Source organism: Salmo trutta, chromosome 8, assembly GCF_901001165.1.
Source record: "Salmo trutta chromosome 8, fSalTru1.1, whole genome shotgun sequence".
NCBI lineage: Eukaryota > Metazoa > Chordata > Actinopteri > Salmoniformes > Salmonidae > Salmo > Salmo trutta.
In genome coordinates this window covers 14,679,317-14,701,972 of record NC_042964.1, presented here as the reverse complement: position 1 = coordinate 14,701,972, position 22,656 = coordinate 14,679,317, and the positions used below count along the sequence as shown (strand labels likewise).

General features: G+C 43.8%; 1 protein-coding gene across 29 annotated transcripts in view; it reads left to right on the top strand.

Moving 5' to 3' along the window:
- Nucleotides 1-22,656, top strand: part of LOC115198257 (receptor-type tyrosine-protein phosphatase delta) — a 641,938-nt gene that overhangs the window by 375,327 nt on the left and 243,955 nt on the right. For 3 of the 29 annotated variants that reach the window (XM_029760070.1, XM_029760097.1, XM_029760098.1), the window contains exon 1: nt 1-202. This exon is cut by the window's left edge. The exons of the other annotated variants lie outside the window; for them this stretch is intronic. The gene's annotated coding sequence lies outside the window, so the exon portion shown is untranslated. The remainder of the gene's footprint in view (nt 203-22,656) is intronic. 29 annotated transcript variants of the gene reach the window in all.

Genomic DNA, 22,656 nt, shown 5'->3' with positions numbered 1-22,656 from the left:
TCTTGCACTGAGGAACATTCATTCGACAAAAGAAAACTCTAGGAAGAGGCGAAATTAGAGTGGGCAGACTGGAAAAGAAGCGTATCTGTAGACGGATTATTTCTCGTATACTGCTGTCATTCTGGATGTAACTCGCGACTGTTCTAATAGCCTACAACTGGAGAGACCGAGTTCAAAGACTACATGCAAATATGATGTTAAGGTAAGCTTCTATGGAAATGACCATTCAAATTGGTGAATTTGTGGATGTTTGACTTTTTCACCCACAGTGTGGCACGCTTGAAGTCGTCTCCAAAAGCCTTTAAAATAGTGCGTGTTGAGATGCGATTGATTTGTTGTATTTGTTTATTGTCAAATATAATGGAGCACTAAACTCTGTCTGTGCTTAGGCTACAGTGCATTTTTTTAGTTGTATTTATGGACTCGTTTATGTTGTTTGTGTTTTGTATAGAGAATAAAATAACACTGTAGTTTATTTAGATTGAATTGACTCTGAATAGACCTGCTTATTTTGTGAGGGACGCACGAATCTCATTTAATTAAATTTAGCATACGTGCACATTTACAACATGATACAAGTAGTTATTTGAATTATGTTTATGACTATTCTAGTATACTAGGCGATTTGGGGGATCTGGGTATTCGTTTACTGTATTGGCTAATGTAAATTCTACAGCAGTAGGCTGCGGCCTATGATAGGCTACCAGAATGAAATAAATATAGTACATTAATACCCTTTATCGATAGATGATTGCGTTCATAAAACATTCATAGTCATTGTATTTGCTCCTCAGAAGAAATAACATCGTTGTAATGATGATGGTGCTGTTTTAGTAGGTATACTAGTAGGTTTCGATAGTGATATTACAGTTTAATTGGAAAACGACGTTTTTCGAAGTTGTGTGGAGTCTACTGTCACGATTTAAAGCCGCATTCCTCGCGTTCGCACAGGAGACGCGGGCCATATCTATGTTGTTGCCTATTTTTGGAGCACATTTTTGTTTCCCCGAGGTCCTAACTGAATAGTCGGCAGGGCGAACTATATCCCTTGGTTTTACAGGCATTCAAAAGGGCACACAAATAAATGCAAAAACGCCTGTCACAAAATCAGGTGAAAGTGATCCTTTTTTCCGTTACAGTTTTTCCAGTACAATTGCGCACAACACCTGTGCTCACTGAGTGAGTTTAGCCACTAGGGGCCTCCTAGCCTACTCTACAACTCTACAGTGAGGGAGGGGAGGGGGGGATGTCAGGAGACCAGTGATGCCACAAAAAGACAGGCTATTCTTTCCCCTTTGCCTAGTGTGGAAGAATACATAAAACACAAAACAATTTACATTTTTGACTCCACTCGGCCTTTAGCAGCATAAAAGGTTACCACAGAAACATTAGATAATGATAAGGTTAAAATGCTGTGTGCTGGCCTGCTGCTTATTTGATCAAATGTAGGCCTATTTTTATATGTGAAAGATATCACATTTTGTGTTAATTGCTTGTTTTATATGCATTATATAATTGTATTCTATGTTCTTGGTTTGAGAATTTTCTAGGACAGATTGATGTGTGCATGCACGAAACACAGTACATATGCATGGCTTGGCGTTTGGTTATCCTACAGTACATTCAGCTGCCTTATAGCTCACTATGGGGTTGTATTGCGTTTGTAGCTTTGGGTGAAATGAAAAGTCAATAAGAGAGGTTGGAGTAGTGAGGTGTTGAAAATGGATTTTAAGTGCTCTGTAATTGTGTGTGTGTGTGTGTGTCTGTGGTTGAGCAGTCTTTATCAGTTTGTAGGCAGTAAGCACTCTGAGAGCTCACCTGTCTTCTATGTTTTACAGTTTCTAGCTCCAACAATTAGCACTCGCCCAATTTTGACACAACGCTATTAGCGCCTGTCGCAACTCGATCGATTTCCAATTTCGCTGTTACGACAGCTGCCCTCAAAAGAGGAGACGAAATGAATATGCGTTAACGTGGAAGAGCCTAGTCGATGTGGTTCAACCCAAAGAGAGCTGACGTGAGAGATGAGTTACGTTGTTTTGAAAGCAGTGTTGTAGCGGCCATCTTTTCTGAACCTGTCCTTGGCTGCGTGTCCCTGTGAAATCCTTTGAAACAATTCATGGTGTTGTCTGAAGAGCCTTTTCATCATAACTCTCAGAAACCAAGTTTCTACGACTGAGTGCGGCAGGGCAAGAGTGTATTGTGCATCGATGAGAGCGAGGCAGTTGCTTGTTAATTTGCAGTGTAGTTCATGCTGGGACTGAACATTATGATACAGGACACAAGAAGAGCCAAAGGATTAATAGATTCCCTTGCAGGTGAACCAAGCAGAGTGATTTAGCTAAAAAAAATCAGCATCCAGTCTCTCAGCCAGACTGAACCAAGTACCCTCTTAAAGAAGTGGTCTCTCAATGTACAATGCTATTGTTCCACCACACCATTCTATCGCAGAAGGGGAAGCAAAAAGAAAAGTATGTTTGCAAAGTGTTTTGTGTGTTTGTTTGTTTGTGTGTGCGTGTGGGCCTGTGTTGCCTGTGACCACTGCTTGTGGAGTGCCAAACCAAAGCTGAGGCCTTCCATTCCGAGCTGTGGAATGAAAAATCAACACTTACATAATGTAAACGGATACCTAAACGCAGGGCTGCAATTATGGGGCGCCAACCTGGTTGGAGAGAGAAGGCCACGGAGTGCCAATAGGTCTGCTAACAATCACCACCTCGGTTTGCATTGCCCTGTAATCGACTGGTGTAATCTAATTTATTTGTGCCAGCAGGCCTATCCCCCCCCCCCCCCCCCCCCGGCTAGCGCGAGAGGAGTTTTGACTGCAGTGGTCTTGTTGAAAAACATGGCGGGGCCGCTGCTGTGAGGGTGTGTGCATGCAAGTGTGTGTATTTAATAGCGTGCCTATGTATGTATGTATGTATGTGCATGTGCGCATTCATGCGCGACAGTGTGTGTCAGGGGGACCTATTCAATGAACCCAGTTTACCAAGGAGCACCTGATGCAATGTGGCAATGAGAAATTAGTTTGATTCAGCAGAACACTGATCAATCCCACAGCATAATAAAGTAATCATGCCTTCCTCCACCCCTCCTTCCTGGTTCACTTGGCTGCAGCCCGCGCCGTATGTTTCATTCAGCCCCTGCATCTACTGATTTACCCATGCTTACATTCCCTCGCCTAACCCCCTTTCTACCCAACTACTGTTCAAGGGTGGTTGCGTGATATAAAACAGGGTGCATCCCTAATGGCGCCCCATTCCCTATGTAGTGCACTACTTTTGACCAGGGCCCATAGGGTACCCATAGGCCTCTGGTCAAAAGTAGTGCACCACATAGGGTATAGGGTGCCATTAGGAAAGCATTCAAAGAAGTCTGCCACGGGGCATTGGCTTTACACAGAGGGAAACACTAGCACGGTATTGATATTCAGCTTATACCGCTGGGGTCAGAGTAATAAGAAGCCTATTTTCACGCCCCGCCGGCATCACCTCTGCTGTCCATCACCCTGTCAAGACGGAGAACGATCCATAAATATTGTCTGGCGAGGAGTCTTTGCTTAGCACTAACACCAAACACATACACAGCGCACACACTCACGCCGGTGCAAGAGTGCACACTCACACACAGACATGCGCGCACACACACACATTTTCTCTGTCTCTCTCTCTCTCTCTCTCTCTCTCTCTCTCTGTCTCTGTCTCTGTCTCTGTCTCTGTCTCTGTCTCTCTCTCTGTCTCTCTCTCTCTCTCTCTCTCTCTCTCTCTCTCTCTCTCTCTCTCTCTCTCTCTCTCTCTCTCTCTCTGTCTCTGTCTCTCTCTCTCTCTCTCTCTCTCTCTCTCTCTCTCTCCAATACACGTCTTTACACCTTTGAGTAGTATTATCCTCTCCTCTGTCTCTCCCTCTGGTTTCATGGTGACGAATGCCGTCTTAAGGCTATAGGGGCAAAAGATACGATGCCACATGTCAGTTGTCAGGAGATAGGCAGGCGGCTGCTGATATAGATTTGCATTGGGGTCAGTAAGGATGGGATTCTGCCCTTGACCTCCATTTTGGCTCGACAGAATGCCAGTCGCTACCAATCGTTAGCAGTTAGCATGAACCAACTGGAAATAAATGGAAAGGAACCACCTCAAACAGTTTAGCTGTTCTGGATGCTAATGTGATCATTACCTTCGACACTTGGCTAAGTAGCTGGGTAGACTTAGGCTTAATATAACAAGATTTAAATTTTGACCCAAAATGGCTGTATTTTTGCCCTTGCTATCGTCTCCTTTTCCCTTATCTGTAATTTTGGGACAGAACAGAATCTGCAAAGGGGTTCATTTAAATAACGGACTGAACGAGGGAAATAAAAGGCAGGAGAAATGGAAGTCACGCCGCCCGCTCTGCGCATTCACGTCACAGTGCTTTATCAAATTATTCCACAATAGCAGCCACACAAGTGATGGAATTTCAATTAAAGTATGACAGTTTTAAAATGTGTTTCTCGCGCGTTAGGGGGAAAAAAAGGGATTTGGCACAGAAGTCTATATTCCCTGTTGGTTTCTCTCTTTTGCTCACTTTTTTGCTTTCTTCCTCTCTCTCTCTGTCTATTTCTGTCTCTCTTGCTCTCTATCTCTCTCGCTCTCTCACTTTCTTGCTTTCTTCCTCCCTCGCTCTCTCTGTCTCTCTGTATCTCTCTCTCTGTCTCTCTCTCTGTTTGTCTGTCTATCTTTCTCTCTCTCTTTTTCTCTCTCTTTCTCCCTCTACCCTCACTCCCTTCCCCTCTCTCTATATTTCTCAGAAGGGAACGACTAGGGTTTCAGCCCACAGAAGTCTATATTCTCTGTTGGTTTCTCTCTCTCACTTTCTCTCTCTTTCTCACTTTCTTCCTCTCTCTCTCTGTCTGTTTCCATCTCTCGCTCTCTTTCTCTCTCTCGCTCTCTCTCTAGCTTTCTCTCTAGCTTTCTCTCTCTCTATTTCTCAATTTATTCCTCTCTCTCTCTGTCTCTCTCTCTCTGTCTCTCTCTCGCTCTGTCTCACTCTCTCTCCCTCTCTCTCTCTCTCTGTCTCTCTCTGTCTCTGTTTCTCTCTCGCTCTGTCTCCCTCTCTCTCTGTTTCTGTCTGTCTCTGTCTGTCTCTGTATCTCTCTCTCTGTCTCTCTCTCTGTCTCTCTCTCTCTGTCTCTCTCTCGCTCTGTCTCCCTCTCTGTCTCTCTCTGTCTCTTTCTCTGTCTCTCTCTGTTTCCCTCTGTCTCTCTCTGTCTCTCTGTTTCTCACTGTGTCTCACTGTGTCTCTCTCTCCATTTCTCACTTTATTCCTCTCTCTCTGTCTCTCTCGCTTTCTCTTTCTATCTCTGTATCTGTCTTTCTCTCTCTCTGTCTCTCTCTCTGTCTCTCTCGCTCTGTCTCCCTCTCTCCCTCTCTCCCTCTCTCTCTCTGTCTCTCTCTGTCTCTCTCTGTCTCCCTCTGTCTCTCTCTGTGTCTCTGTCTCTCTCTCTCTCCATTTCTCACTTTATTCCTCTCTCTCTGTCTCTCTCGCTTTCTCTTTCTATCTCTGTATCTGTCTTTCTCTCTCTGTCTCTCTGTCTCTCTCTCTGTCTCTCTCTCTCTGTCTCTCTCTCGCTCTGTCTCACTCTCTCTCCCTCTCTCTCTCTCTCTGTCTCTCTCTGTCTCTGTTTCTCTCTCGCTCTGTCTCCCTCTCTCTCTGTTTCTGTCTGTCTCTGTCTGTCTCTGTATCTCTCTCTCTGTCTCTCTCTCTGTCTCTCTCTCTCTGTCTCTCTCTCGCTCTGTCTCCCTCTCTGTCTCTCTCTGTCTCTTTCTCTGTCTCTCTCTGTTTCCCTCTGTCTCTCTCTGTCTCTCTGTTTCTCACTGTGTCTCACTGTGTCTCTCTCTCCATTTCTCACTTTATTCCTCTCTCTCTGTCTCTCTCGCTTTCTCTTTCTATCTCTGTATCTGTCTTTCTCTCTCTCTGTCTCTCTCTCTGTCTCTCTCGCTCTGTCTCCCTCTCTCCCTCTCTCCCTCTCTCTCTCTGTCTCTCTCTGTCTCTCTCTGTCTCCCTCTGTCTCCCTCTGTCTCTCTCTGTGTCTCTGTCTCTCTCTCTCTCCATTTCTCACTTTATTCCTCTCTCTCTGTCTCTCTCGCTTTCTCTTTCTATCTCTGTATCTGTCTTTCTCTCTCTGTCTCTCTGTCTCTCTCTCTGTCTCTCTCTCTCTGTCTCTCTCTCTCTGTCTCTCTCTCTCTCTCTCTCTCTCTATTTCTCACTTTATTCCTCTCGCTGTCTCTGTCTCTTTCTATCGCTGTCTCTCTCTTTGTGTCTCTGTTTGTCTCTCTCTCTGTCTCACTGTGTCTCTCTCTCTCTCTTCTAGCTATCTCTCTCTCCCTCTACCCTCTCTCCCTTCCCCACTCTATCTCTCACAGAAGGGAACGACTAGGTTGAAACACTTTAGTTCTGAGGCACTCTACTGTAGTTATAATGATAAAGGGGGCTTTGGGAGAACGTTCAAGATGGAGTATCTTGGTTGATAGGCTTTTTCCAAGCACAATTACACTACCTGCTGTGAGAGATGGTGGGGTGGCAACAGATAAGTGCTAGGGACAGAGACTTGGCTCAGAGTAACCAAGTCTGACTAGTGGCTAGCTCATAAACTGGGGAAGTTCAACCTGTATTTGACCCTCAGGGTCAAATATACAGTCTGGAAAGGGATCGTTATGCACTCGTTAACACATACACATAGGCATGGACACACACACACACACACACACACACACACACACACACACACACACACACACACACACACACACACACTAAAATCCTGTAGAGAGGTACATAACAGATGATCATGGACATCAGTGGAGGACGTTTTGTCAGAAGGGAGATGGCTTCTCTTTAGATCTCGTTTTTCTCTGCTGAGGCAGTCAACTCTTTGATATTCTTCCACGTTTTAGCCCACAGATGGTTCGGCCATTTCTTACATCAGATCAAGAATCCAATGAGGTCCCTTCTGTGTTTCGGCTTTGTGTGTGAAACAAACAACATAAAAACAAAGCATATTTTGCATTGGAAGCAGAGCTGAAGAAAAATTATGCTTTAGCCTAGCTCTTCCATTTGTTTCATTAGGAAACTGTCTACAGGAGCTCAAGTTCTCTTAGGAAACTGTCTACAGGAGGACAAGTTCTCTTAGGAAACTGTCTACAGGAGGACAAGTTCTCTTAGGAAACTGTCTACAGGAGGACAAGTTCTATTAGGAAACTGTCTACAGGAGGTCAAGTTCTATTAGGAAACTGTCTACAGGAGGTCAAGTTCTCTTAGGAAACTGTCTACAGGAGGACAAGTTCTCTTAGGAAACTGTCTAAAGGAGGTACAGTTCTATTAGGAAACTGTCTACAGGAGGTCAAGTTCTCTTAGGAAACTGTCTACAGGAGGTCAAGTTCTCTTAGGAAACTGTCTACAGGAGGTCAAGTTCTCTTAGGAAACTGTCTACAGTAGGTCAAGTTCTCTTAGGAAACTGTCTACAGGAGGTCAAGTTCCACTAGGAAACTGTCTAAAGGAGGTACAGTTATTTTAGGAAATGTTTTACAGGGGGTAAAGTTCTATTAGGAAACTGTCTACAGGAGGTACAGTTCTATTAGGAAATGTTCTACAGGGGTTAAAGTTCTACTAGGAAATGTTCTACAGGAGGTAAAGTTCTGTTAGGAAATGTTCTACAGGAGGGCAAGTTCTATTAGGAAATGTTTTACAGGAGGTAAAGTTCTATTAGGATACTGTCTACAGGAGCTAAGTTCTATTAGGAATTGTTCTACAGGTGGTAAAGTTCTATTAGGAAATGTTTTACAGGAGGTAAAGTTCTATTAGGAAACTGTCTACAGGGGGTCAAGTTCTATTAGGAAATGTTTTACAGGAGGTAAAGTTCTATTAGGAAACTGTCTACAGGAGCTAAGTTCTATTAGGAAATGTCCTACAGTTGGCCAAGTTCTATTAGGAAACTGTCTACAGGAGGTGAAGTTTTATTAGGAAATGTTCTACAGGAGGTAAAGTTCTATTAGGAAACGGTCTACAGGAGGTAAAGTTCTATTAGGAAACTGTCTACAGGAGGTAAAGTTCTATTAGGTATGTTCTACAGGTGGTAAAGTTCTATTAGAAAGTGCACTGACTGAGGCCAAAAGGAATTTCACAACTGAGGAATGCATTTAACAGTGATGGATGTTCATAATTTTAAAATGTTCTCAGATTTTCCCTTCAATACATGAAGCTACAAATATTCTAATCTTGGTATCTTGAGGTATCACATTGGTATGTTAGCTATTCTAAAAATCCAAAGATCAAAGCTGATGTGTCGTGTGTACTGTTCACACTGCCTCTCTCTCTCTCTCTCTCTCTCTCTCTCTCTCTCTCTCTCTCTCTCTCTCTCTCTCTCTCTCTCTCTCTCTCTCTCTCTCTTTCCACATAGACCCACACCATCACACACATTCTATATAGAAAAGATGCATAAAAGGAAGCAAAAAAAGGAAAAACAGCTGGCAAGGGGCTTACATGGCTTAACAGCAAACATGACATGTCAGGGCCCTCGCATGGCTATACGCTAGCTCTCACGTCTTTATTATGATTCCCTTTTTATAGTTTGGTAGGGCTTCGGGAAACTCAATTCCCCTCACTTTGGAGGTCATGAGTCGCAGTTGGAATTATGTTATTGCGGCCCTCCCTCTCTCTATCCCTCTCTCTGTCCCTCTCTCTGTCCCTCTCTCTATCCCTCTCTCTATCCCTCTCTCTATCCCTCTCTCTATCCCTCTCTCTATTCTCAATTATAGCAGAGCCCCTTTGAAGAAGCCAGGCGGAACTAAAATGACTTTTTATGTCCGGCGTAATGACCGCCATTTGGAAGGGGAGAAAGAGAGAGAGAGAGAGAGAGCGATAGAGATAGACAGAGAGAGAAAGAATGCTGCAGGGAGTGAAAATGGCTCCGGTCACTCCGCCGTTGATTTCACCAGACAGACATAACCCTTAAAGCTTGTCCTTCCTCCTCCTCCATCTTCCTTTCTCCCTCCATCACCCTCTCTCTCTTTCTGTGCGGCAGGCTCTGATACAGACCAGTGCATCAAGGCTCCTCTCCCCTCTGTAGTTCACTATTCATTTAGACCAAAGGAAGCTTAGCAGCTTTAAGGCGGATTACGAGATGAATTGTGCCAGGAGACACGCAGTATATTCTCTTTAGGGGGAGGGATGATGTGTGGATGGGGGGCTGCTGCCAGAGGCCAGGGTGTGTTTGTGTCATCACCTGGCCAAGCAGCTGGCTCTCTTTGCAGTTCAGCTCTAATGAGCCTTGACAGTTTGGGGGCTGGAGTAATGGCGTTTTTTGCTGTGTCATTATTAATCTATTATTTATATAGATTGGAGTTGTTTGGGAGAATTTCATCCCCGAAGTATGGCAAAGGAATTTGTCCTGTGGGAAAATGAAATTGTACTCTGCTCTCGAATGAATAAAAATAGATTTTATATTGAGATACACGATTATGACAGCAATACCGTCTCTTTTTCATTTCTGGCTTGTGTTTGTATTTGGCGAACGCGCCGGTTCTTTCATATGTGGTAGACCTCTCCGGTTTGTCATGTTGACGCGTTTGGATGACGCAAATGTTTCTGACTCCATTCTTAGCATGAGTCACCTTCCCTATTCTTTTTTGTCTCCTTTCGCCCGGTGATATTTTTGGCATCCGATTCATGATGACAGGTGAAGGCTGTGTTTGTATCTTCAAAGTGAGCCTGGTGCTAGCAGACGCTACATACGTGGCCTTTTCATGTATATTTTAAGAAGTATTTCAAAGGGGTTTCGCTTGTTGCATCACGCAGGGCGAGACGTTAACGTACTAGAGACAAGGCCTTGTTTATATTTAGTCGGCTTGAAAAAATATGGCTTGGATGACCCGCCGGCATATTTATAGGGTGGTTGTCTGTAAATGTGTCCAACATTGGAGGCCATACTTGTCCATTAAGGTGGTTTTTAAAACCCATACATTATTTGACTATACCTACATATTTGTTCACATATATCATTTCTATATTTTACAAAAATATGTAGTGGTGTAGCTGCCATTAAGGTTACAATATAGCAATAACAGCAAACTAGGTTTCGCCCTGTAAGCCTAGCTGGATATTAACTAAGTTTGGATGAGAGGATAGAAAGGAAATGAAATACCTCATAAGAAGATATAGATAGATATATGGGCAAGTTTAGCCGCAGGCACGTGATAGGTCAGGTTACTGTTCAAAGTATTTCAGACTGGGACAAATTAAGCTGTCACAAATAGAGACAGAAATGATATACATACCCTTCCGATGAGGTCATGATATTATTTACTACCCGGAGTATTATTGGACGGGGATGATAATCTAGCCACATTATGATAATGCACATCATTTGGCTCCATCGGTAACATTTGATGTCAGCAACGACCAGATGCTCTGATGTTCGGTAGCAGTAGATTTTTGTCCCCTGACGGAAATAAAGTCATCAAGCTGATGACTCATCAGATTTCTGCCATTCTAAAGGGAAACACAAGGTACACATCACTGAGCATGCACAACGGTGGTCTTGTCGCTATGCAAAGGATTGGGCTACCTCTATAGTGAAAGACACACCATTGATTTAAGGACTGTCAGCTCTCCTTGAACTGACTAACTCAGTAGTTGTAGGTTAATGTGCGGTGCAAGGTCACACATACCAGGAATGCAACTCAATGCTGACTACGCAATCCTCTACCTGCCTCGGCCTAGTAGATGCATGTGTGGACCAACCCTGCAGCCTAAAGCACCATTCCAAGGAGGATTAAACTGCATAGTAACTGGACATTGCTTGGGCATAACTGTTGGAATGTGCATATGTGACATACAGGTAACTGCTAAAATAAAGGAAACCTCAACATAAAGTGTCTTAATAGGGCCGTTGGGCCACCATGAGCAGCTAGAACAGCTCCAATGCGCCTTGGCATAGATTCTACGAGTGTCTGAAACTTTATTGGAGGGATGCGACACCATTCTTCTATGAGAAATTGGGTCACTTGGTGTTTTGTTGATGGTGTTGGAAAACGCTGTCTCGAGTCTTGTTCCAGAATCTCCAATTAGTGTTCAATTGGGTTGAGATCACACTTTAAACACCTTATGCTCTTTTGAGAGCTGAGATCTCTTCTAGCCATGGTAGCCAAAATAATGACCCTACGCATGATGATTAATTGATTAATTAACTCAGGAAACACACCTGTGTGAAAGCACCTGCTTTTCAATATACAATATCCCTCAATTACTCAAGTGTTTATTTTATTTTGGCAGTTACCTGTAGTTATTCCAACATGTGAAAATTATTAACACTGAATTATTCATTTAAAGATGCATTATGCAGAAATCGATCCAACATTTCCTGATTGCTAAAACAAGCAGTCATTATAATATATTTTCCTTAACCAAAAATATTGTATATTCAGCTGTTTGAAGCTGAGGTACAAAATTCAAAAGTAAAACATGCAAAAACAAAACTTCAGAATGGGAGCATTGAAATATGTAACGATGTGTGCTGAGAGTCAGGAAGCAAGTATTTTAATAAATAAACGCAACATAAAACAAAACTAGAAACACGAACAATGCACAGACATGAAACAGAAACAATAACGACTGGGGAAGAAACCAAAGGGAGTGACATAAAGGACAGGTAATCAAGGAGGGGATGGAGTCCAGGTGAGTGTCATTATGCGCGTAACGCTGGTGACAGGCGCCCTAACGAGCAGCCTGGTGACCTAGAGGCCGGAGAGGGAACACACGTGACAATACCCCCTCCCCGGCTCGTTCGGCTCCAGCCACAGGACGCCAACCACAGGGACAATCCCGGCGAGCCGGAGAGGACCGGTCGCCTCCGCCGAGGCGCAGAAACCTGATGAGCCAGCTGAGACCTCCCTGGTTGCCTCAGTTGAGGCACGGGAACCTGTTCACCCAGCTTAGGCATGAGACCCTATCGAACCCGCTGAGGGCTCCCAGGTATCTCCGGCTCTGACACCCGGACCCGACATCACCCCCAACACAAAAACAAAAAAACACTCCCTGATGCTTCCCTTTGTTGAGTCGTCATTCTGTAACGATGTGTGCTGAGAGATGGGAAGCAAGTTCAGAGGTGGAACGACCCCCAGATGTGTGTGTTCAGCGTGAAGGATTGGTGTCGCAAGGATGAATACAGTAATCAAGTGCTGATTCCACAGGACCGCGGGTGATGAAAATTGGGATTTAATGCACCTCTAGGCCCAATGGAGGAAGTGTTTGTGTTTAAGAGAGAGACTTTATCCTCCTCGTCCGACAGAATGAAGAGCTCTTGTCAATCCAGTCCAAAGAGAGAAATTGAGGGATGGAAAGGGAAATAGAGGGATGGAAAGAGAGTGTTGAAGACAGGGCCTAACACACCTCCACACTCCCTGATAGACAGTTAGACATGTCAGAGGGAAAGAGTTAGTAAAAAAGTCAACCTCAAACCATTGAAATACAGCAGTTAAATAGAGATGGACAGGTAGATGCCACAGAGTAAATGAGAAAGGAAAGAACCAGAAAAAATAGACATCCATTTCGACAGAGAAAGAGAGCGAGAGGAAGTGAGTGGGAAGAGAAGAAGAGGGACATTATCAATCTTGCGGAGAAGAATGAGGACAAGGATGACAGAAAAAGAATAAGTGAGGGAGCGAAAAAGAGAGATCTAGAGACTAATCAATGAAAAGGAATTAAAGTCTTTGAAAAACAAACTTTTGTCCACTCTGTAAGTATGAATGAAGTGCCTCACTTGCCAAAACCAGGCTGACTCTCAACTTGTGAAATGGCTGACTTTATGTCATTTTCTGTGTCAATGTGAAGTTAGATTACTACCCTCAGGTTTGCTGGATTAAAAAATATGTTTTAACTATTTCCCAAATAAACCAACATGAGGGTAAAATGGTTGGCACTTCTGATTTATCGTAGCTGGCTGTTGCTCTCTCTTCCGAAAATCGCTTTTTAATATTCCAAATCGATTTCCCTCCTCTCCACAGTTGGTTGTGTATCAGAAAGAAACCAGGAAGAGAAAGAAAGGAGCATGTGGTGATGGGAGTCTCCGCTTTCGTATCACTGGCTTATTCTGTCACACTTCATGGAAAGGTTCATTTCAGTAGTCATGAAAACATGACAACAATACAATCCTATCTTCCACCCGGGTCCCTCCGTTCCCCCCATCCGCCCCTTTGCTGTTTTGGAAATGTTCCCAACTGTCCATTGTGATAAACTCAACAGAGAGCTGTGAAGGAGGATGCCCTGTGCTAGTGGTTAAAGCATTGTTGTCTGCCGCTCTGCTAGCCTGCATAACATTGAGAATAATTCACTGTTGTTCTTTTTCGACTATTGTTTCCAATTGTAGCAGTCACCATCACTCCAAAATACCCAGAAGGGCTAGACGGCTGACCAAACACATGCCAGAAAACTTTGTCACTCTGCCTTCCACTGACTAGGCGTACTGTACCTAAATATAAATCTCACCAATAATGTACTGTATGTATTTCCTGTTCATGTCTTGTTATTCTCCATTGTGCTCAAGAAACCTTTGGGCAAACGAAAGGCCATAGTTTTCTTTCACGACAAGTCAGTGAACAGAAATGTGCAAGTTTGTTGAATAGAACATTACAGAGGCGTTGGGAACTGTGACCATTCTCATTCCTCTCAACAGGCTTGGGGTTCTGTCATCATGGGCTCTTACCACTCAATCCCTCGCTTCCTTCCCTCTCTCCCTCCCTCTCTTGCCACTCCTTCCCACCCCCTCTCGCCCCTCCTTTCTCTCCCTCTCTCGCCCCATCCTTTCGTCTCTCCCCCTCTCCCCCCTCCTTCCCTCTTTCTCCCTCCTTCCTTCCTTCCCTCTCTCCCCTTCCCCCCATTCCATCTCTCCCCCTCCTTCCCTCCCTCTCTCGCCCCCCCTTCCCTCCCTCTCGCCCCCCCCTTCCCTCCCTCTCGCCCCATCTTTCCCCCCTCTCTCTCGCCCCTCCTTTTCTCCCTCTCTCGCCCCTCCTTTCCTCCCTCCCTCCCTCCTCCTTTCCCTCCCTTCCCCTCCTCTCCCCCCTCCTTCCCCCTCCTTTCCTTCCCTCTCTCCCCCCTCATTCCCTCCTCTCTCCCCCTCCTTTCCCTCCCTCCTCCTTCCCTCCCTCTCTCCCTCTCTCCCCCTTCCTTTTCCTCTCTCTCGCCCAATCCTTTCCCTCCCTCTCTTGCCCCATCCTTTCCTCTCTCCCCCTCTGACCCTCCTTCCCTCTTTCTCCCTCCTTCCCCTCTCCTCTTCCCCTCCTTACCTCTCTCCCCCTCCCTCCTTCCATCTCTCCACCTCCTTACCACTCTCCCCCTCCCTCTTTACCGCTCTCCCCCTCCCTCCTTACCTCTCCCTCCTTCCCTCTTGTTGTTTGTATCTGCCATCTGCTATGGCTGCACGACTCCACTGCCTCTGTCATCAGTGGCACCAGTACCCACTCACTATACTCCCCCACTTCTGAGATAGATCCCTGTCCGGTTCGTCTCAATACATCTTACCTTTAATTGTGTCTCTCTGCCTGTCCCAGCGGACTTCATTACCCAAGCATCTTTAGGATTCTCACTCTAGTTTGCCTTTTGAGCATGTTGGAGGCGTTTGCAGCTTATTTCTTGTCTCGGCAGTAGACAGAATTGAAAGTCTTGGATGTCTCTGTGAGATAGAGACCAGGACATTCCCAGGATTTAAAGGCTATGTTTATCATGGTGACTTGCCAACCAAATGGAGGAAAGGACAAACTGTGGTCTGTAGCACCGATTCTAAACGCAATGTATTCAGTGTAACTTTATTACCCTTAAAGGCTCAGACACACCAATAGCGTTTGCTGGCGTGAGTGTACTTAGCACCTCTGAACAGAGCGCCGGCAGTAATTTGCGAACTGAGTGCGCACCGATTTTACATGTAGAATCGTGAGAATGTCAGCAGTCAGATGTCTACAGCCGGTGGTCCCTACACAGCACGCTGAATTATTGGTAGACAAATGCTACATCCACATTTGGTGCAATGTGTGCAAACTAGGGGAGAATGACTGCCCCCTCTCATTGAAGCCGTGGAAGATCAAGGCCGATTGCGGTACTTTGGGCATTGTTAGCAGAAAACCCCCATTATAGTGAATCGAAAAATGGCAGTGGTGGAAAAAGTCCCCAATTGTCATACTTGAGTAAAAGTAAAGATACCTTAATAGAAAATGACTCAAGTAAAAGTGAAAGTCACCCAGTAAAATCCTACTTGAGTAAAAGTCTAAAAGTATTTGGTTTTAAACATACTTAAGTATCAAAAGTAAATGTAATTGCTAAAATATACTTAAGTTTCAAATGTATTATATTAAGCAAACCAGACGGCACCATTTTCTTGTTTTTTAAATTCACGGATAGCCAGGGGCATGCTCCAACACTCACACTGTTTAGTGAGTCCACCAGATCAGAGGCAGTAGGGAGGACCAGGGATGTTCTCTTGATAAGTCTGTGAATTAGAACATTTTCCTGTCCTCCTAAGCATTCAAAATGTAATGAGTACTTTTGGGTGTCATGGAAAATGTATGGAGTAAAAAGTACACTATTTTCTTTAGGAATGTAGTGAAGTAAAAGTTGTCAAAAATATAAATAGTAAAGTACAGATACCCCAAAAAACTACTTAAGTAGTACTTTCAAGTATTTGTACTTACAGTTGAAGTTGGAAGTTTACATACACTTAGGTTGGAGTCACTAATACAAGTTTTTCAACCACTTCACAAATTTCTTGTGAACAAACTATAGTTTTGGCAAGTCTGTTAGGACATCTACTTTGTGCATGACACAAGTAATTTTTCCAACAATTGTTTACAGACAGATTATTTCACTTAATTAATTCACTGTATCACAATTCCAGTGGGTCAGACATTTACATATATTAAGTTGACTGTGCCTTTCAACAGCTTGGAAAATTCCAGAAAATGATGTCATTGCTTTAGAAGCATGTGATAGGCTAATTTACATCATTTGAGTCAATTGGAGGTGTACCTGTAAATGTGTTTGAAGGCCTACCTTCAAACTCAGTGCCTCTTTGTTTGACATCATGGGAAAATCTAAAGAAATCAGCGAAGACCTCCACAAGTCTGGTTCAGACCTCCACAAGTCTGGTTCATCTTTAGGAGCAATTTCCAAATGCCTGAAGGTACCAGGTTCATCTGTACAAACAATAGTATGCAAGTATAAACACTATGGGACCATGCAGCCGTCATACCGCTCAGGAAGGAGACGCATTCTGTCTCCTAGAGATGAACGTACTTTGGTGCAAAAAGTACAAATCAATCCCAGAACAACAGCAAAGGACCTTGTGAAGATGCTGGAGGAAACCGTTACAAAAGTATCTATATCCACAGTAAAACAAGTCCTATATCAACATAACCTGAAAGGCCGCTCAGCAAGGAAGAAGCCACTGCCCCAAACCGCCATAAAAAGCCAGACTACGGTTTGCAACAGCACATGGGGACAAAGATCGTACTTTTTGGAAAAATGTCCACTAGTCTGATGAAACAAAAACAGAACTATTTGGCCATAATGACCATCGTTATGTCTGGAGGAAAATGGGGGAGGCTTGCAAGCCAAAGAACACCATCCCAACCGTGAAGCATGGGGGTGGCAGCATCATGTTGTGGGGTGCTTTGCTGCTGGAGGTACTGGTGCACTTCACAAAATAGATGGCTTTATGAGGAAAGAAAATGATGTGGATATATTGAGCAACATCTCAAGACATCAGTCAGGAAGTTAAACCTTGGTCGAAAATGGGTCTTCCAAATGGACAATGACCCCAAGCATACTTCCAAAGTTGTGGCAAAATGGCTTAAGGACAACAAAGTCAAGGTATTGGAGTGGCCATCCCAAAGTCCTGACCTCAATCCTGTAGAAAATGTGTGGGCAGAATTTAAAAAGCGTGTGCGAGCAAGGAGGCCTACAATCTGACTCGCTACACCAGCTCTGTCAGGAGGAATTGGCCAAAATTCACCTAACTTATTGTGGGAAGCTTATGGAAGGCTACCCAAAATGTTTGACCCGTGTTAAACAATTTAATGTCAATGCTACCAAATACTAATTGAGTGTATGTAAACTTCTGACCCACTGGGAATGTGATGAAATAAATAAAAGCTGAAATAAATAATTCCTTCTACTATTATTCTGACATTTCACATTCTTAAAATAAAGTGGTGATCCTAACTGACCAAAGACAGGGAATTTTTACTAGGATTAAATGTCAGGAATTGTGAAAAACTGAGTTTAAATGTATTTGGCTAAGGTGTATGTAAGCTTCCGACTTCAACTGTCAGTGCTTTACCCCACTGACAAATTGCAATCTTCGTGTAAATAAATAACACATTTGAAGATAATCATGGTACCAATAATTGCTTCTAATACGCCAGATGTATGTCCTTGACCCAATTATTTTAAAATCACACACAAAAGAAGTTATAAGGATAATTTAGTTGCAAATGGCAGCCTACAGTACCCTGGTCGGCCTTCCTGGAGTAGCTCAAACTCTGCACTTTATGTCTCCATGAAACGCCATCTCAACCGACTTTATTTGGCTTCAATGCGCTATTGAGTCTTCACATAGCAATGAATGGTGTCACTTAAGCGATGGCTCTGTCCATTCATATATACAGTCATTGTTGCTTGCCTTAGAGGTAATGCAATACAACTTTTCTTTGGTTAAACTAATTCCTACAGTGGATTGTTTTTTGATTTATTCTATGAATAGAACCCAAGTCCCTAATTTCTATACTCTTGAGTTAATATTTGACTTCATTAAATGTGGGGGAGTAAATCTCAGCATCTCAGCATAAGAACCCAACTGAAGTGAGGTGATTAGCTTTTGAAATGGGTCTACTCATTTAGGATTTTATGGATGCCTGATGCCTCTGTTCAATACAGGCCTATTATTTCTGTTCAATACAGGCCTATTATTTCAAACTACACTCATTAAGCCAAAGCGGAATTAGGCAAGCTGTGTGAGGTCTGCGTCCCAAATGGCACCCTATTCCCTATGTGGTGCACTACTTATGACCAGGGCCCATATGGTAGTAGTGCACTGCATAGGGAATAGGGTGCCATTTGGGATACATCTTGCGACAGTCATGCAGAAGTCGGCGGTAAAGCTAAACTTGGCTTCATTAAGCAGTCTGACGTAAAGTACGGCAACTCGATACTGAAGAGAGTAGTGTATTTAGCTGATTTGTCCTGTCGTGACTCACGGGATGTTGATATTTTGTTTGGTCTGAATCGAGTTCTAGAAATCAAGAAGTGAGATCTCATGTTGGCGCACGGTTGCATTTGCACAGCCAGTTCGAGAGCTCATTTGAAGCATTAGCCTACATTCATGGCTGTGAGTCACGCTGGTGATTGCGGTTGGATTATACAATGACAGGATATTCCAAATAGGAATGTTCTAGCACTACTTCATATATATATATATATATATATATATATATATAGGACAAAAAATATATATATATATATATATTATAGGGTCTTCTCCTTTTCATTCATTACATGACTTGGACACTTACTTGACGAGCTCAGTAGCGGTTTAATTTGGACATTTATCTGACACAGTTGAAAACGTATAACAGACTATCACAGACAGTTGGCTATTCTGAAAATGCCCATCAAGAAAAAGGGAGAAAAGTCCATAGTTTTGGCATCAACCTCATCTCTGCAGTTCAAGCTGTGTCTCATAAAATGCCTGGCTTTCAAAGCCCCCTCCAGTTAGACTGCTATGCAAAGGGAACTTCTTATGTCCCATTAACTGAGGGATGTTAGGAGGCGGCCAGCGAAATAGGAAGGCTATTGTAGATGGCTTCCATTGATTTTTTTGTTCCACCTTTTTTTTCATCCTGCTTCCTCTTCAAGTCTTTAGGATTGGGGGAGTGCATTTGGAGGGAAGAAGTAAGGAGAGTGGATGGAGTCTGACTGGTTATTGACTGCGTTCAGTCAGGGCTCCCCGATGTCACAACAGCCACTGCTCCCCGCTGTCACGACAGCCACTGCTGGTGGCATTGATTTGCATGGTGCTCCAAATGAAATGGATACCCCTGAGCTAGTTTTTTTTCTCCTTCCTATTTTGCTTATTGCAATTAGCTGTAGGCGATAATGACACGCAAGTCAATCCATTTTAATGCTGAACAACTCTGGGGAACAACCATGGCACAGACTACACACATTCCCGTATGCGTACGCACAAACACACATACACACATACACACACACACACACACACCCAACCCCTCTCGTATAGGCTACCTTTTTTGCTTATCACCGTCCTGTGATAACTACTACCTTTAGCTTCATATGCTGTTTGACTTCCACCCCTGAACATCAGTACACTCTTTGAAAAAAAGGTGCTACCTAGAACCTAAAAGGATTATTCTGCTGTCCCCATAGGAGAACCCTTTGAGGAACCCTTTTTTGTTCCAGGTAGAACCCGTTTCAGTTCCATGTAGAACCCATTCTACAGAGGGTTCTACGTAGAACCCAAAAGGGTTCTACCAGGAACCAAAAAGAGTTCTCCTATGAGGACAGCCAAAGAACCATTTTGGAATCCTTCTTTCTAAGAGTGTAGACTGTTTGACTTCTGCCCCTGAACATCAGTAGACTGTATGCGGGGATGGAATGTACACATAAAAATGTATATCTTGTGCCTCCCGAGTGGCGCACCGGTCTAAGGCCCTGCATTGCAGTGCTAGAGGCATCACTACAGACCCGGGTTCGATCCCGGGCTGTATCACAACCGGTCGTGATTGGGAGTCCCATAGGGCGGCGCACAATTGGCCCAGCGTTGTCCGGGTTAGGGGGGGGTTTTAATTGGCTCATCGCCCTCTAGCGACACCTTGTAGCGGGCCGGGCGCCTGCAGGCTGACCTCAGTCGTCAGTTGAACGGTGTTTGCTCCGACCCATTGACGCTGCTGGCTTCCAGGTTACGCAAATGGGTGTTAAGAAGCGTGGTTAGGCGGGTCATGTTTCGGTGGACGCATGACTCGATGTACGCCTCCCAAGGCCATTGGGGAGTTCCAGCGATGAGACGGGATCGAAATTGGGGAGAAAAAGGGGGTCCAATGTAAAAAATGTGATCTCTTGCGTCAATACATCCAGCGTCGGTCAGGACAGCGGCTATAAATTGGCAGCCCTTATTTTCATTGACACTGTGGCCCATCGCATTCCTTCCCATTCATACACAGGCACACTATTTCCTGAGACATTTAGCTTTTAGATTATCCTGCGGCGCGATAACAAAAAGCCAGCGAACCACAAGCCACTGTATTATTCAGCTACGATAACAGAGTATCCCGATCTTCAGCCCCATTCCTTCCCAGGGCTTTGAGAGCCAGAGCCTTTATGGATTGCGCAGAGGGCTTCGTCGAGGCAGTTTATCGCTGATATACTGGACAAGGATTCCATGCAGGCGCAGCAGGATTCCCCAGTGTTTGAAACAGGCAGACACAAAATGTCCGACTAGCTGCACTTAAAACCTCTTGAGCGTCTTGTCCCGTTAGCGGGATCAACATCCAGCGAAAAACTCCTAGCGACATTAGCATAACGAAATTTAATATTTATTTTTTTCAAATATAGGACTGTCTCATATCGTTTTATAGATACACCTCTCCTGAATCGACCCACGTCGTCCGATTTCAAAAAGGTTTTACAGGAAAAGCAAAACATTAGATTATGTTAGAGGAGTACATGGTAAAAGTAGCAACATAGCCATTTTCCGACCAACCACATGCATCACAAATAACCAAAAAACAGCTAAATGCAGCACTAACCTTTTACAAACTTCATCAGATGACACACCTAGGACATCATGTTACACAATGCATGCATTCTTTTGTTCAATAAAGTTCATATTTATATATAAAAACAGCATTTTACATCGGCACCTGACGTTGACTAACTATTTTCCCTCAAATGCATCCCGGGAAACAGTGCTACAATTTACTCAATTACTATTCGAAAACATTTTAAAAATGTAATATTGTCATTCTAAGATTTATAGATGAATATCTCTTGAAAGCACCTGTCATACCAGATTTAAAAATAACTTTACTGGGTAATCACACTTTGCGATAAAAGGGGATGCGATACTCAGAAAATTAGCTAGTAAACCCAGCTCGGCGCCATCTTGGAACAATCGCATATCACATCTAATCTTGTATACTATTGTCAATAATCCCTTACCTTTAGTTGTCTTCATCAGAAAGCACTTCCAGGTATCCCAGGTCCACAACAAATGTATTTTCGGTTGAAAAAGTCCATCCTTTATGTTCCATTAGCTTGCTGTTGTTAGCGCGTCTGAAGGCTGTATCCAAATGCTCCGTCGGGCGCGGGACAGCGGTTTCGAAAAATAACATTTTTCCCCCATTTAGGTTCGTTCAAACATGTCAAACGTTGTATAACATAAATCTTCAGGGCCTGTTTCAACAAGAGAGCCAATAAGATTCAAGGGGGACGATTGTATTGTGTTTCAAAACGTTTCGAAAGGAGGGGGTAGACAGGGCCGCCGACGTCACAATGGTGATGGCCCTCCTCCTGTGACCAATTTCCACAGCGTCTCATTCATTCAGTTTCGACAGTAGAAGGCTCAAAACACTTTGTAAAGACTGGGGACATCTAGTGGAAGCAATAGAAAGTGCTCAATGAACAATAGCTCACGGTGTGATTAATAGGCAAAGATGTGAAGTTGAGTCCACAATTCAGAATTCCACTTCCTGTTTCAATCGGTCTCGGGGTTTTGACTGCCATATGAGTTCTGTTATACTCAGACACCATTCAAACAGTTTTAGAAACGTTAGGGTGTTTTCTATCCACAGGTATTAATTATATGCATATCCTAGCTTCTGAGTTTGATTAGTAGGCCGTTGAAAATGGGCACAAATTTCTTTCAAAATGCGCTGTGGCGCCCCCTATCCTAGGGTAACGTCAAGAGGTTTTAAAAGCCATGAACTGGTGCCTAGTGATTACGTGTAATTGTCCTACAACTGAAACTGTTTCCCTCCAGGTTCATAGCAACCTTAACAGGCTAGGATGTGGGTGGAAATAGCCTGAAAATAAAACAAAACCCCACACAGAGCCACACACTCATATGTGCACATATTGTGTTAGTTCCGGGGCTTCAAATGAGACAGGCACGAAAAGACATGTTCACGCTGTCGCGGGTTGGATCTGTGGACAGTGCGGAAACCGATATGGTTCAGTGCCAGCTAACATCAGGGATAACAGATCCTTGACGCAGAATGAGCAGACACCAGATATATGATATCAGGACTCAGCACTCATTCCACGAAATAATGGCCAATATCCCAACATAGGGGATTGCTGCCAGAATACTGTTGTTGTGTCGTGACTGCAAGAAAAGAGAAAGAGATATAGCTAAAACTGTCATTTGTTCCATACAGTGCTATATACATTTTATTTTTACAATGTTCAACTAGTGCTTCTGAGGTTTAGTCAGTGGTGGGAATTATATGTTATTCCAGTTGTCTATTCCTTTGGTGTGTCATTAAGCCTCGATCCTAAAACAATGACAGGTGCGGACTGAGCCAGTCATAACGACTCAATATATTAAGTTGCTAGTTTTGA